The 15,707-nt window shown below is 43.6% G+C and overlaps 1 protein-coding gene across 1 annotated transcript in view; it reads left to right on the top strand.

Moving 5' to 3' along the window:
• The first annotated feature begins 737 nt into the window (after positions 1-737).
• The window catches only part of LOC125761994 (uncharacterized), a 34,308-nt gene continuing 19,338 nt past the window's right edge, over positions 738-15,707 (top strand). The window contains exon 1 of the mRNA XM_049423645.1: positions 738-2,417. The gene's annotated coding sequence lies outside the window, so the exon portion shown is untranslated. The remainder of the gene's footprint in view (positions 2,418-15,707) is intronic.

Below are 15,707 nucleotides of genomic sequence, written 5' to 3'. Positions count from 1 at the left end.
ATTGGTGTTTATGCGCTGTCTGGCCTCGATGTCACATATGGGACGTGTAGAACAACTCCAAGAATGAAGTGCACCTCAACACATGTACATGTACTGTGACATAAATGTCTGTGCAGGTTCGAGTGCACAGGCTAAACCGTTTGCATATTAATGCTGGACGAGAGAAGTACTAAGAAGAGTTGTTTTTGTTATTACTATGATCGTTGTCTTATGTTGGTTGACATGGACAGCCGGAAGCAACGCCAATTACCGGTGGATGAATTTATGAAAGCAGTAGAGCACGAAAGGATCATAGGATCATTATGAACGTGTTATGAAGTTCGGTCCATTTGGAGTAGTTAAATTATACAGTTTTTAAACTTACTATGGTACTACAGTAAAAAAATAATCTAATTTCTCGGATAAATATGCGTTTTCATAATAATACAGATAGTAATAATTTTTCACTTTTATTTATAGTTCGTATGTGTTCTAAAACGGTTTCGGTTTACATAGACTCTCATTACAAAACGTTTCTCATTTGGTATTTTGTCCTTTTCGAGAACCATAGTGCACCATAATACCGAAATCGATGAAAGTCTACGCACGTTTGGATAGCGCACGTAAATTCGAGAGAGCAGAGAGAACCGCATGCAATTAAAAAATAATCGATGAAGAGCTGAGCTGTCTGTTTCTCTCACACTCCGCATGTATGTTGCGCCTACTATGATGCTAAGCGATCTATGTTCGGTTGCATATTTTTATGTTTAAACGGCGATCCGTTCATAAGAGCAAGCGAGAGAAGAGAGATTCGACGAAACTCTCTCTTCCACACAACAACAAAAATACCTCACGCGTACGCTTCGTTGTTCATTTGTAGAGGGAGTGCGTTTTGATCTCCCTTCTAAGAATCACACGAAGAGAGTGAGAGAAATGAGGAGAGTGGATACGTACGAAAGAGCAACAGGCCGGGTTAAGTATGATTTTCCAGCTAAGCCATCTTCATTCCTCTTAAGTCGATTGAAGCGCGTGAACGTAGCCGGAATCTGTGCGCGCGTTCCACCAACGAACGATTTCAACGAGCGAACAAATAGAATTGTTTATTATTTTTTACCATCCCTCAAGTGTGAGTGCGTGTTGGGTAGGGTGTTTGAGCGTAGAACTAACGGATGTCGGGGCGATGGTTCTATAATTGGATGAAATAGTGAAGCTATCACGGTGCCGACGTGTAACGTTCCGATAGTGGTGTACAGGCGCCACCAAGTGCATTCGGTGTATCGTCTCCCGACACTGCACTTTATCAGTGCAGTTTATTTTCGCTCTGACCTCTCGCTTACTCCACAATCTATGCGAGGGCCTACACATGTCCACAGCAAATGTCCTGGAAAGGTTTCTCGAAACGCGCTAGTGTTGTGTGCCGGGAGTGCAGTTATTGAAAACGAAAATAAAAGCCACAGATAAGGGGTCGGTCGGACGGTCGGTACTGCCCGGTACGTTCGATTGCAGTTGCTTTTGCCATGATTGCTCGTTGTTCGCTGTTTGCATTGGATCGTTCCGACAGAAAGAAACGAAAACCATCCCAATAGCAGCGAAAAATGAAACAAAGTGAGTGAAATTAAAAAGCCAAACCAAACAACGGCAGTAGCAGTGCCACCATATCGCCGGTTGCACAGTTTTCGAAAACAAAACCAGCAAAACAAAAAAGATTAAAGTGACATCGAGAAGTGTAACGCAACAAAGCAAAAGTAAATGTATTGTTTGTACAACAGATGTGATGGTGAAAATCGTAATCATAAAATCAACCTTTTTTTGCGAAAAATAATAACATATTTGGAAAGAGAGTTTCCTTCCGTTGTTTGTAAATGAAAAAAAAGTGAAACATAACAATCACACCAAAGTGAAGCAAACAGTTGGAAGATAATAGAATTGAAACGAAAATAGCATAAATATGTGAGTTTAAATGCAATCAACTTTAATCAAGCATATGAAATAGTTGTGCGAGCGGAAAGCAAACAAAACAAAAAGATGCAAAACATAATAACAGAAAACCCCAAATGAAGGTTATCAGAACGGATGTGCAAAAAAAAGAAATACTAGTACGATTTGAAGTGTTGTTTTTATGCAGTGAAAAGAAAAGCACTTTAATTTGTGCTGATAAGGAAAGAAATTAGTTAAAAGTGTGTGTCAAACAAAAAATCCTTTCACTCAAGTGTACAATCAAATCATCGCTAATCGTTGTGATTGAAACGCGAACAAATTGTTGAAATATTACTTGTGTAGTACGAAACATTGTGTTGTGTGCTAATCGAAAAAGTCCTCCCTGGCAGTGGCATCTTCTACAGTTCACTTCTAACCGGACACGGTGTGACTTTGACGAGATCGCTAATTAAGCTGTTACTATCATCAGGCTAAAGACAGTCCGTTCAAAACCATCTAAGGTGAGTCATTTCAAGTTTGCTGCTTCTCGTTCGTCTTACTCCCTGTTTTACACCGCATTAAGAAGTATCGAGTGGGTCGATACTACCGCACAAAAGCCACGGAAGCTGAATCACTTCGCTATTTATCGCGAACCTGACTTTGTCTCGGTGAAGCGCGTGCCATTCGCGAGTGTGACGACACCTGACTGCACAAACCAATTGGACGGTTGTGGAGATGTGAAGGTACGCGTCTGGGGCTCACGGATCGAGCCGTGAAGTTATGAAATCGTGCCTGGCTGCGGTTTTGTGGTGGAATGTGTCTGTTGGGTCAGGTGTTCTTGTTTTTTTTTTGTTTACACCTCTAACCCGCTTGGTGGTATAATATGCGTTACCTCTGAGCTATATTTTAGGCAAAACAGGGCCCATCGACGTTGGTCAAATGAGTGACATGGTTATGGCCGGGAGGAAAAGCTAAAGAAATCTGAGAACTTGAAACAATGATACATGGTGTGGTGAAGAAACGGATGGTGAACGATGAAGAACCGAAAGATAGAAAGAATGTGTCCGTGTATGGTGCGTAATTTATGGTTAATTTATGCGGGGCCAAAATTCCAACCCGAACGATCGAGCGCCGAGGTTAGAACAAGCGGCGAACCGTGGACTCACCTGGGCCGGGATTATGGACCAACTCAAGTACCACCGACACGAGGAGTTTTGATGATTCTGGCATTTCATTAGACGAAAGACTCCCTCACCGGATGTAATGTGCGCTCTCTCTCTCTCTCTCTCTCTCTCTCTCTCTCTCTCTCTCTTTCTTCCACCCTCCATAGCAGTGTGCAATAAAACACACGAATCTCGCTCCATTTGGCCGTTTGTCTAGATGATTTTCCACTCGGCGGGTCTGGTTCTGGTGGTCACTGGCCGAAGTGTTATTACTGGAGCATGTCGGAAACGGTGCTGGACACCGTGTTGATTGAATAAATTACGGAGCATTATGCTCCACTTTCAGCCGAGACCACCGGCCAAAATTACCGACCAAAGTTTCTTGATTACTAAGCGTTCGGATACGTTAGTAAATGAATCTTGTAAAGAGCATTGCCATACAAAGTTTTTTCGTAGCAAAAAAAAGTGAAAATAAAAGTTTGCTTAAATGTTATTTAAACACACACTGTCCTTTTTTTTGAGGGGAGCAATGTTTGTAAATCCCACCATCGCAGCTATCGTCCGGGAGCCATTGTCAGAGCGTCGTATTTCAAAGCCGGCATACGTCCCGTTTGTGTGTGCGTTCTTTCGAGAAAGAAAGAAGATCCATCAATCCATCACTCCCGGGATCGGTAGCGTGGAAAATGGATGCCCGCAGCGTGGTTGTTATTTTTCGGGTGTAAATAAAGCCGTGGCCTCCTTAATTGGGATCCGCTTGGGCTTGCGAGTGTTGAGTGGCAGCTTCTTCGTATCGTTCTAGAGACCGCCTCAGATATTTCTACTTCTCAAAAAAAAACAAACCCTTTGATCGTACGTTAGATGCACCGTACCGACCAGGTGTTACACATCCGCTGGTTAAGTTGAGGTTGGATTCAATTGATCGTCATGTCCGAGAGCGCAAAGTTCTTGCTGCATCGAACCATGACGTGTTTCGAAGCAATGCGTTCAAAGTTACGCAAGCAGACCCCAATCGGCTGCAATCGACGCATTTAACCTTCAACCTTTGTTTGTTTGAAGATCGCACCAAAAAAAAAACAAGCACCATCCGATCGCCCTTAGATGGCGAACGGAACGCAAATTCGGTACCGCGTAAGGTCGGTGGCCTTGCAACGACCATTAATGCGCAGCACCATTCAGGGGAAGATCACCGCAAATGGACAATTCGAACGCTGGAATGTCGAAATTGGACCCTCTTAAACGCCACGCGTAATTACTGACTGGATCGGTAGATGATCGGTCAATGATTGGAGGGCACCGTTGAAGAAGATTCTCAAAAATCTCTTCCGCACTCACTACGTTAATGGTGCGGCTAAACGATTCCAGCGGTTACGATTTCTAATTTACATCTCGCTCTTTCTCCTGCCTGGGAACGTCTTAAAGATGTGTGGAGTTTTTGAAGGCGCTTGCCAGAATGATCCGTTCGGTTCGGATCCTCCTTTCCGGTCATTTGTTTCAACTCCTGACCTGGCGCTTCTCGGCCAAGGGGTTTGTGTTGCGGTTGCCTTCATGTAGCTTGTTGATGATGATGATGGCGATGATGATGATGGGTCAAAATGGACATTGGAATGTGTTCGGTTCGGAGGCCGAAAAGGCGGCAAAACAGTGCTGGCGATTTGATATATTGGATTCTTTACGAAACCCAAAAACCCAAGGGTTCTCGCTTCAATTATCGATTCCGATTCCGGGTCCGTAGCGTCGAGAACGCTTTTGTTTTTTCTTCTTCTCTTGTTACTTTTATGTGTCTTCTTTCTAGCTCAGTGCCTACGTTTGCTTGAGAGAAAATCTAAGGTAATTATTAAAAAATTCCTTTCCTCTAAGTGGCATGACTTTTCCATTCACTACTCGAGCTCATCCACTTGTGGTTTAGATCGTTGCGAAGATTTGATTCTGACCGAAGGAAAAGTTGCATACGGGAAAGTTGGCTCCGGGTGGCCATGAATCGGTTCGATCTCGAGCGAACGCAATTTCTATTCCATCTTCCGGGTGCACGTGTGCATATTTTTCGGTGGAAAAAGATCGGCTTCGGAATGACAGGCAATGATCGTCAGATCTTGAAAAGCTAATCGGTTTTGCTTCATTAAGTCATTGTGAAACAAAAAAGCAATTGTCTTAAATGGTTCTATTTTGCTCAAATCCTATTTTTCTCAAGTTTTTGTTTTTCACTTTATGTCTGCATGGGTGATCTATGTGCGTTAGCTGTGACCGGTCGTATTTGTCTAAAAGTGATTACATTTTAATGACCCAAGAAACGTCAACTTTTGCAAATCACTTTCATGCTAACTTTTCGATTCATCCGTACATTAAAGGCACTCCTCCGGAAAAGTCTAATTTTCTTTAAACCGGAAAACGGCATTTGTCAGCAGTAGTGTCGGATAGCGACACTTTCCAGCTCATCGATTGTGCCATTTACTTCCTCGTCTTTTGCTCAATACTCGTTAGAGTCTATCGGGAGAACTAAATTCAACTGGGGTAAACCCTCCATAGGGTGACAGTAGTAATAAAAAAAACACTCAAAGAAAGAATAAAAAGTCCAATTCCAACCAGGCACTGACACCAAAGCCCACATCGGTGGACAACAAGAGGGGGCGCGTAGAAGGCAAAAGGAAACACAAAGAAGTGCACCATTGGTACGCAAAGTTGGCCATCGTTCGAGCCTCGTGCCGGACCGGCAGAAGTGTAGAAATGTAAATTATAAATTGGAACTTCCTGTCAACCGTTCTCGCCACGTTCGCTTGTGAAGTTTGTTTTTATTATACGGATTTTCATGTCACCCGTTTCAATCCAGTGGGTGAAATTGAAAAGAAAGAAAAGAGTGTGTGTGTGTCTGTGAGTTTGAGAGTGGAATATGGACGGCATAGGTCGACCAGCGGCCATAGGACTTTGTTCGGTGCGATGTGACATCCGGGCACATTTTGGTGACGATGGGGACCAAATTTTTGGAGGTTACCCTGAAGGGCATCCAGGAATTTTCCTCTCCCCCTCACTGGTCTAGACACATGACCAGAGGTGCCAATCGCGTGATTGTGTGCGTGCGTTTATGCCCTCCAGGGAGTAGAAATAAGGAGGGCTGGAATTTCTCCCAATCCCCGTAACCATCCGAAAACGTTGCCTCCAGGGATTGGTGGGACCGTGGAATCGAGCGATAGTTTAAAATTTATCGATTTCGTTTCCGTCCCGATCGGACATTGGGAAAGCAAGATCAGCTCCAAGACAATGTAAGGCGTCCAGGCGTCCGGCAAGATAGACCAAGGGAGAGGAATTTTGATATTAAACATCTTTACGATCATTGCTTTTTTTCAATTTCTCATCATGCTTTTTCGGGCTTTTCTTTCATGCTGTCGGGAGCCTGGCGGAAGTCACTATATTACCCGTACGCACACAGACCCAAGAGGAATGGTATTCAACACACACACACATTTTCACGAAAACCACATACACGCTTCTGGAATGCTACAGAACGTTTCGTTTTGCTGGTAGCAAGACAGTAAGAATCAGCTGCGAGAGGAAGCGAACAATTCCACTTGATTATGATCGCGAAGCACGGTAGAAAGCCGATGAAGATGACGATAATAATGATTGCCCCCACCGCTCTTTACGATCCTGAGCGTAACTACGAAGAATGGCGTTGGTGAGGTTACGCGGCACAATTCCATTTCCCAAAACCCAATCTTGCCCTCCCGCACGGTATTGAAGCAGGGTGGGTTTTTTTATTCGAGATGGATTATTAGGGTAGTATTTTGCTACAAAACGATCATCCATCCGACACCGAACCGGAGCGTAGGGAATTATTCTAATGATCGACCCGATTTGTGCGTGAAGTTGGCGTCCATATTCCACCCAAAAGTACAAACGCCCCAACACTTAGAGGTCAAGGAACCGCCCGTACGTTTGCTCATTTTCCTACTAATGCTCCCGAGTTCCAACCTTTTGGGGGAGGCAAACAAAAAAATAGTCCCGTTCATGGGGCAAATTTGCCAACCGTACCAATCAACCCGGGAAAGGAAAATTGCTTTCTTTGGGTTTTTGGTTGATCACCCGAAAATATGGCGGGAAGCTTTGTGGAGTTGTGATCATGCCGTTCTTCGCGACCTGGCCCTGTCGTGATGATGATTTATGAAACCTCACATTTCCTTCCTCGCAACGATCATTAGAAATGAACAAAAGAAAGGAAGAGAGAACAAACACACAGAAAAAAAATCGCACACTAGAAAAGATAAATTTTCCACAACGATTTTTCCATCAAGGTTGCTGCATTGGGGTGTATTTTTTGTGGGTCTCAAACTTTCCACCATCGCTAAACGATGGTGCCGAGGGGGAAAAATACATAGGGAAAACCTTTTGCTACCACATAAAAGTAACGCACACTAGCTCCCGGCAGCTTGTGCCGGATGAATGTGTGTCTCATTAAGGTTGCCATTAATCACTGGCGGGGTGCGAATTTCAAGTGCCACCGACAACTCTCCGTGCAACATGCAGTTGAGCTGTGGGTTTTACTATTTGCTACACATTCTCAAGGTGGATGGTTTTTTCGGGTTGAATGGTGTGTCTTTTTTCATTTTTGCAAACCACACTTTTCCTAACACTCATACACACACACACAATGCTTCGGATGTGATTTATATTATGCTGGTAGGACGCCGCCATCTTTCTCTCGTATGATCACATTCCCACATACATGCTTTCCGGTTGCAGTTTGCGAACAGTAACAAACAGAAGAAACTAGCATAAAAGATAATCAGTGAGCATTATGGATAACATAAAAAATACACAAAAAAACGAGACCAGCGTTACAAATGCGATGATGAAGGTACATTCCCAATTTCGCTGTCACACATTTGTGAAGCGGTAATGTGCCGGAAATGGACGGAATAAAGAGAAAGGAGATGAGAGATTTATGTAGATGAAGCATGGGGAGAAATAACACACGTGGAGAGTTTTTGGGAGCAATCAGGTATCGCACACCGGAACACTAATGGTTTAATCCCGGACACATTTGTTGTGGGCTGAGCTCGGCTGAATTGCCCGACCATCTTCAAGATTCCAGAGCGGGTGACTTCCGTTCTGCAGACCGGTGTGCATGTGTGTGTGAGTGTTCGCGTGTGTGGCCATTTCCGAGACCATTATCTGAAGCGAATGTGACACTCTGCTAGGGTTGCCCTCGGATCATCATCATCATTATGGTGATCTTCTTCACCGATGCCGTGCTAGCAGCATCCGGGACCTCCCGGGAATCTGAAGAAAAAGGAAGCTGCTACGTCTTTATTCGTTTCACACCACTGCCACCGTAACACGAAACGGTTTCCGAACCCCGTCCTACGGATCCTGTAATTAACTGGAGTAGAATAGAAACCACCCGCAGGTTACTTTCGCTCCTCCGGTGGTATGGGTGATCGTTTATTCTTCTGCCACTGTTCTAAATTTAATCCTTTTCCTTCACATTTAAGAACAGATGGTTTTGTTCCTACCTTCACAAGCATGTAGAATGGTAGAAGAATGTGTTTGTGTGAATTAAGATTAAATAAAGAGCCATTTTGCGTACTAAGCTCACCCCTATATCTGCGTCCGGATGTTAAAGACAGGAAGTGTGATCAATTTAATTCCATTTTGTGCTTCAATTCTCCTCTGCCCTGTAGCACATTCTACCACATCTACCCGTTACATTAGAGAGAGGGAAGTCCCCAAAGTACTCGAGCTTATTCCGATTGACAGTTGATTGGGTTTTTGCATTTAACGCTTTGCACTTATCTGTCACTTTGTCTCACCGGCCGAATGGCGATAACGTTCGATAAGGTGTTGAAAACAGTGAAGTATAAAGGCGTACGTAGCTAATTTGCTTTTGTATGTGCCCCATTCATCCCTTTCACCGTCGAAGCTATTTTTACATCCCAAAATGTCTGTTTGCGGGTAATTCCCCTTTCCAGAATCGATCGGCATGGTGTGAAGGAACACATATTGCATATGGCGCGTTCGAAGAGGAAGTTCGAAAAAAGACTCACAACAAAAGTGAGCACCAAAGTAAAGGAAAAAAAAATGTATTGCCAACCATTACGTGGCTTCATGTTGATCGATGTCATTTTCCGCACATTTTCCGCTATCAGCTTGGATCGGATGGAACAAGATAAAAAAAAGTCGAAAAAACACAATGCCGGTGCGTAAAAATAGCGACCAAAAAGGGCAAATAACAAACATGTTCCGGGGGGCCCTGGGTTGTATTGAAGCTTACTTTGTGACAAAGTATTCACTCTTTTCTCGTGCAAGGGGGAAGTAATTTGAATGGAATTTGTAACGCCTGGTCGTTTACTAACGGTGTGTTTATCGATGCTTTTGCGGTTGCTGGAAAATGGGTTACCATGCGGAAAGTGAAAATGTGAGCTTCGAAATCAGTGCTTCACCTTGAAAGAAAGCACACACATGGAGACATTTAATTGTGTGATTTTTAGATTGAAATGGTCATGATTGGACCGAAAGTGATGAACAAAATGGAGTTTACTTTCACTTCGTGTTGTACTTTGATTGAAATTTAAAACATATAACAAAAAGTCTATTTTACAGGACACAAGTAAATTCTTGTTAAGCACGTTTGTGGATGTATTTATTTATAAATAATCCATTTTAATGTTTTTAGATTACTGTAATTGAATGTTATCACTGTTTAAAACCAACATTCCAATAAAACAGTTTTCCCGCAATCGAGAACGGCAAATCATGTTCTGCAAATCCTTGATTTATTCAACTACTTTCTTTCAACTAACACACCCTCGTTAGCCTTATGTTGACTTAAGGCGAGCTTCTTGATTGTTTATACACTTGCCTTCCTTCGCACATCTTAATCGTCACTAGAAATGGAGATGTACATCCATGTGTTTCCAATCAACCTTACTTCCCTATTTTTCGTATTTATTTTGCTTCACCCCCTCGCTGGATGGCACTCCTGCTTTGCTTTTGCAGCAGATGCGTGTAGGTGAGTTGTTCTCCCATTTTATGCATTTCGACTTCGATCAACTCCACCACCGGGCTGTCCATCCGTTTTCAATCCTAAGCCAGTTCAACGCATCGAAGCGTAAAAATTACTTAAGAAAACAATAAGAAGCGAAAACGGCAGCGACAGCAACGTGCGCATATGTTTAGCATGAATTTGCATAGCATATTCTGCACTAGGGTTGGGCATTGGAGTTTTGGGATGTGGGATTGGCGATCATCATCAACAGGCGGAGGAGCCCTTTCGGTAGCTCCCGTCGAAGGAAGCTCCCGTCGTACATCTGGAGAGAGAGAGAAAAAAAAGCATAAACACAAAACACATACAAATACTCATCCTCGGTACGGGACGGGTCGGATAGGGTCATAAATCAAATCAATCGCCATAACGGCCCCGTACGGATGCAACGTGTTTGCACAATGGTCTTCCCCCCTCGGACGCGAACCGAGCCAGCCGAGCCTGTGGATGGTGCGGAAGCACGCGACTTGGGGCCAGAAGGTAAAGAGTTTGCGTTGCGGTTTTTGCCTACGATGTTTGCATTCTCAAGCAAACTTTGTTTGCTAAAAAACCGCCTCGCGGTTGCATTCTGGGAAGGCTTCACACCGGTCAAGAGAAGGAGTTATGGTTTTCTTTTGCGTGTGTTTTTTTTGTTCGTTCGTTCGGTTTGCAGCTATGTTTGTATGTTGCGTCTGATGTTTGCCTAACCATTCCCTAAACCTTTTTCCCGAAGGCACAGCCACAGCCATGGTCGACCCGCTATCGGGTGACGACGCTTCTCGGGGGCGCTTATGCGGAAAAGTATCATTTTTCATTGCTTCGGTTATGAGGGAAAAGGAAGCAGAATGACGTGCCGAATGTGGGTTGGTTGGTAAATTTAAAACGGGCAGGAGGAGGAAACATTCTTGCAAAATCCACGCAAACGAAACGAAAAAAAAAAAAAACAGCAACGATCATACCGTCGTCAATCGGTTTCGGTTTGCGTGACCTCCAATATGAAACCGAATCGTGTCCGCTACTCACAGGATACGTTCCTGACCAAAGTCGGTACATTACCCATTCACATTCGTCTTTTATTGGCCGATCGCCACAGAAGCATACTTGCACACAACACAAAAAAGTCATTACCAATTGAAATTTGAACGCTTTTGGGGAACACAAGTGAAGCAACATATAAACCACCATTACAGATTCAATGAAGAACCAGTACCGGTGAAACTGCTACGATGGCATCCTTCAGTTCGGTACAGTTTATCTTTCCGTCGACAATATTAGCAGGTTGAAGCAGAATTTTCGTAAGAAAGCATTTCGCTTCTAAGCAACAACCGAAGTCTTCGGGTAAGAGACGATAATCGTTTTTGGTGAAACTCATCGAAGCGTGTATTGGTTCTTATCCTTTCATGATTTTGGGCGGATAAATCGGCGAACCAACTCGGGTATATTGAAAGGCGAACTGACAGGAAAAGCTTCTTTCCAAAAGGTCAATGAGGTTAAGCGATAAAATGGAGAAAGTAAGCTAAGATTATTGGATCAATCAGCTTCTTATCGTTCCAACAACATTTGTTTCTCGCAAACAGAAAAACACTCAATTCAATATTGGTTTGAAACTATAAGTGTATCACAGTTCCACACGAAGATTACACAGTTCAGCAAACATTTGTTTTCGTTTCGTGCGAAAATGACCCTTAACAATGACTTCAGCACCTGCATTAATTTAAATTCTTACCAAACGCAAAAGGGTCTCTGCCCCCTTATAGTTGAAGGTGATGCAATTTTCAGCTTCCACTTCGCCCAAAAACACACATACAAACACCTGTGTCCAGCCAACCGAAACAGCTCTCGAACTCAAACTTACTTCACATTCCACACCGTGAAGACCGTGACAGAGTGCGGACGTAAAACATGAACATGCTTTTGGTACACCACACAGACACCGTCCTGCCCCTTGCGAGTTGCGGAAAGCATGGGAATATTTTTGTTTTGCAAAGGGTGTTAAACCGACCCGATGACCTGACGAGATGCACCTTGCCGGTATGTGTGTGTGTGTTTCTGCACCAGCTGACACCATCGAAAAGAAATCGTCGAAAAGGGACTCTTGAATTCCTTGATTCAGGACGGAATAAATAGACACAAGGAACAGAGAGGGTTAAAGAAATGGACAAAAGAAACTGAAACTGCTCTGGAATGTAATTTAAAATAGCTTTCTTGTGTCTGTTTTTCTGTTCGCTTTTTTTTCGGTTTGAAATTTGAGTTGAAGGTATTAGAATTGTCCTACGTATTCAAGAACTCCGATGTATGGAGTACCCGAGGAGTGGTATGTTTTTGTTGCTGACAGCTTGGAATTGCATCGTATCACCAACGTTTGTCCAATTTCAAATATCGATCGCATGCTAATTTGATCATCTCTATAGCAGAGTCCAAGCTCCGAAAGCAAAATCCATGATCTGGTCGATTACCGCATGCCTTGAAGGGTATTTCCCTCACGTGGCTCGTATGCAGCGTCAGCATACAATTGTTGTCCAAACTCCGTCAAGCGCAAATCCTGCACACAAAAGACTCTCCAGTATTCCAGCGATGTTAAGTCGCATCAAATCTCGCAATGATAGGGCGCCGGCATACAGCACAATGGAGAAGATTTAAAATACGATACTTCCGGCTTTTCGTTTTTTGAACCATTTCCTGACATGCGTGTGTTTGTGTGTGTGAGTGTGTGTGTATAACTTCCTCTCCAAAATGCCGGGTAGGTTCTTATGCTTACCGTGCCGAGAACGCTATGCGTCAATTTTTCAGTGTCCGCAACGGGATGTAAACATAAACAATAGTCTCATCAAAACTGGCTCTGCTCTTCCGTTCCATAAGGTTGGACCGTTTTCGACAGTATGGTTTTCATGCAGACCCCCGTTTTGGGTTGGTTGGGTTCCATGTTTGGGTAATGTTTGGGTTGTGCATTTTCATAAATTTAATAAATCCCTACATGGTGCGTACACTCTCCACCTTTCCCAACCATGGCATTGCTCACAAAAGAGTTCCGCTCAGAACGTGCGACTGATGATGAAAGTTCTATTGCCGTATCCGGAGCGAAACGGCAAATGGGGGAAACTTGCCGAAAACAACGCATACCGCTGGCAGAGTCGCAAGTACTGAAGGGTTAACGGGCAATGTAATGTTTCCGGTTTATTGCATGCCGTAGCATCTGGGAGCGCCGATGAACACGGCAACGGAAAAGCAGTACATTTTTATGTTAATTTAATTGTAAACAATCGCGTTCCATCAGTTACTTGGTTCCGCCAGAACGGATAGGGGACGCATACCTTTCTTTTGGGTTCTGTTTCTCTTTAAATCCGATTTTTTTATTATCATATTTCTCCCCGGAAGCTCCAGACTGGGTGGGGATGGGGAAGGCAAATTTTATGGACAAACGAGTTGTCCAATGAAAAGGAGGAAAATTCATAACAGGAAGAATCACAATAATGTGCGCGAGGAAATCATAATTTTACTGGGAAAGTGTTATGTTTGCGTATAAACACTCGAGCAATGCCAAACAATCCGGATCAAAACAACAAAAAAAAGGATGATCAATGAAACTGAGCATTAACGGAAGCTGTAATGTTGTCGCCAGTGCCTTAAAACCAAACTCGCTGGGAAACTCAATCAACAAGGTAAGCTCATTCAACGTACATGTTTTACCGCGTCCACTCTATTTCCATGTCATCAGCGAACGTAGGTAACGTAGGCCATCTATTCCTCGGTTCTATAACCAGTGGGAAAAAACAGTTTCCACCCCGTTCTCGATAGCTCTCACCGGAAGTGCTTGGAGTTTACATTTCATTTCATTTTTTCCTGTTGATATGTTCTCTCTGCATATGACATGAGCTAATTAAAACAGAAACAAAAAAAAGAACTAATCATACCGACTGTGCTCCTGAGTCGCCAAAGAACCAGAGTCGTCATCTTTCTCTGATGGCATCCTTCCGGTTTTATGGGCCCCCCTCGCTTTTTGATATGTGGTACGTTCTCTGTTCTGTTACGGCTGGGCTGTATGCCGACTCGTTCACTGGAAGTGACACTCGATTGAGTGGTGATTATGTGCGGAGATCGCCGCACAGTACATCATGACTTCTTTGGTGGCGGCATTTTGCAACTTTGCGGACATGATCTTCAGTACAGGATGAAGTAAGTGAGCGAGTTCAAAAGAGTTCTTCCAGGGACCCACTCGTTCGGCTCAAAACAACCTTCACCAATGTTGAGGTTTTATTTTTGCCTGTTTTGCTTGAGTGTTTTGTTTTCCTTTTTTCGTTATTGCGAAACAAACAAAGTCCCCTTGCGTCGTAGCGTCCAAACCTCGTGAAGTCACGTTCACAACGGAGTAGCACAGGAGCCTCCGGAACGGATGCAAACGATCGGTTTCATCCGCTCGACAATCCAATCCGGGTTTGGATTTTGAGTACTTCATAGCACATCTTGAGCTAGTGAACTCATCATCGTCCAAGTCCCTCGGGGGCACATTCTGCCCCGAAGAGATCGTCGCATTGCAAGGTCGAACCTCACGGTTCGGAATGTTCACACCATGAACCGGGATCTTATGTGTTTCATTGCAAAAATGAAGAAAAAAAATCATACATCCATCCGCTCACTTAGCACTGGAATTCTATCTACCCTACTCGATCTCGATCCAATGATCTTGAAGCTCAGCGTAGAAACGGGTTTTTATAAATTTATACATCCACCGCGACCGGGCTTATGCTTTGCAGGAAGATGCACACTAGGGTGTCTTCAGATTGGTTCTGCCTACCACCCATTTCAAGGGAGAATGTGCATAATGCGAAGGGACAGTTAGCACGCACTGATCGTCGCGCCTGAGATATCTTCATTCGACCCGGTGGAAAGTAGGTTAAACGGCTTCCGCTCCCGAGGAGCTAGTGAGTGTGATTAGCGTTCGCATGAGTTATGCATCCTCCTGCCTCGGGTATTCGATATCCAACCCAATGGCAGAACAAAAAGCTCAAGGGGGTTAAACAGTACGAACTGGAGGCTCAGTTCATTAGGTAGCCATTTATCATTTAAAAAAAGTTTACGAATAAAAAATACACATTTCCTATCTTAACCTTTGCTCTATCTTGTGTCAGGAATGTCTTTTACAGTCACTGGTACATCTGCCAATTGTAATGATCTCACAATAAAAAATAAAACCTTAAACCCAAAGATAAAAAATTCAATATGTTTCCCATTCTTCTACCAGACTAATAGGCCCCGGATACACTATTTACCCGGTGGCAATTATTTTTCCACCATTTTTCATCATGTGACAAATCGTCCTTTTACTGTTCGCAATACAATGACAATTATTCGCCGTCCGTGACCTCGATTTCCGCCCGCTTTTCCATCGGGGCACGTCCGGGGCAAACAAATTGATTTGAAAGCAGCAAAAAATGTCTGTAACCTGCATTCAATTCCGTATCCTACGAGGGATTTCAACGATTTTTTTGTCACTGATTCTCTTCTCCGTGTTGGGACATTCTATTTTTTATTATTGTTGCTTCCTTTTTTTGCTTTGCTTTCCATTTTGAAAAGAAGGAAGGTAAAATGCGGAATGGTGAAGTACAGAAGTGCTGCCTGCACCCATAATGGGAAGCATA

This window comes from Anopheles funestus, chromosome 2RL (genome assembly GCF_943734845.2).
Source record: "Anopheles funestus chromosome 2RL, idAnoFuneDA-416_04, whole genome shotgun sequence".
In the NCBI taxonomy this organism is placed as follows: Eukaryota; Metazoa; Arthropoda; class Insecta; order Diptera; family Culicidae; genus Anopheles; species Anopheles funestus.
This window is presented reverse-complemented; position numbering and strand designations above follow the sequence as displayed.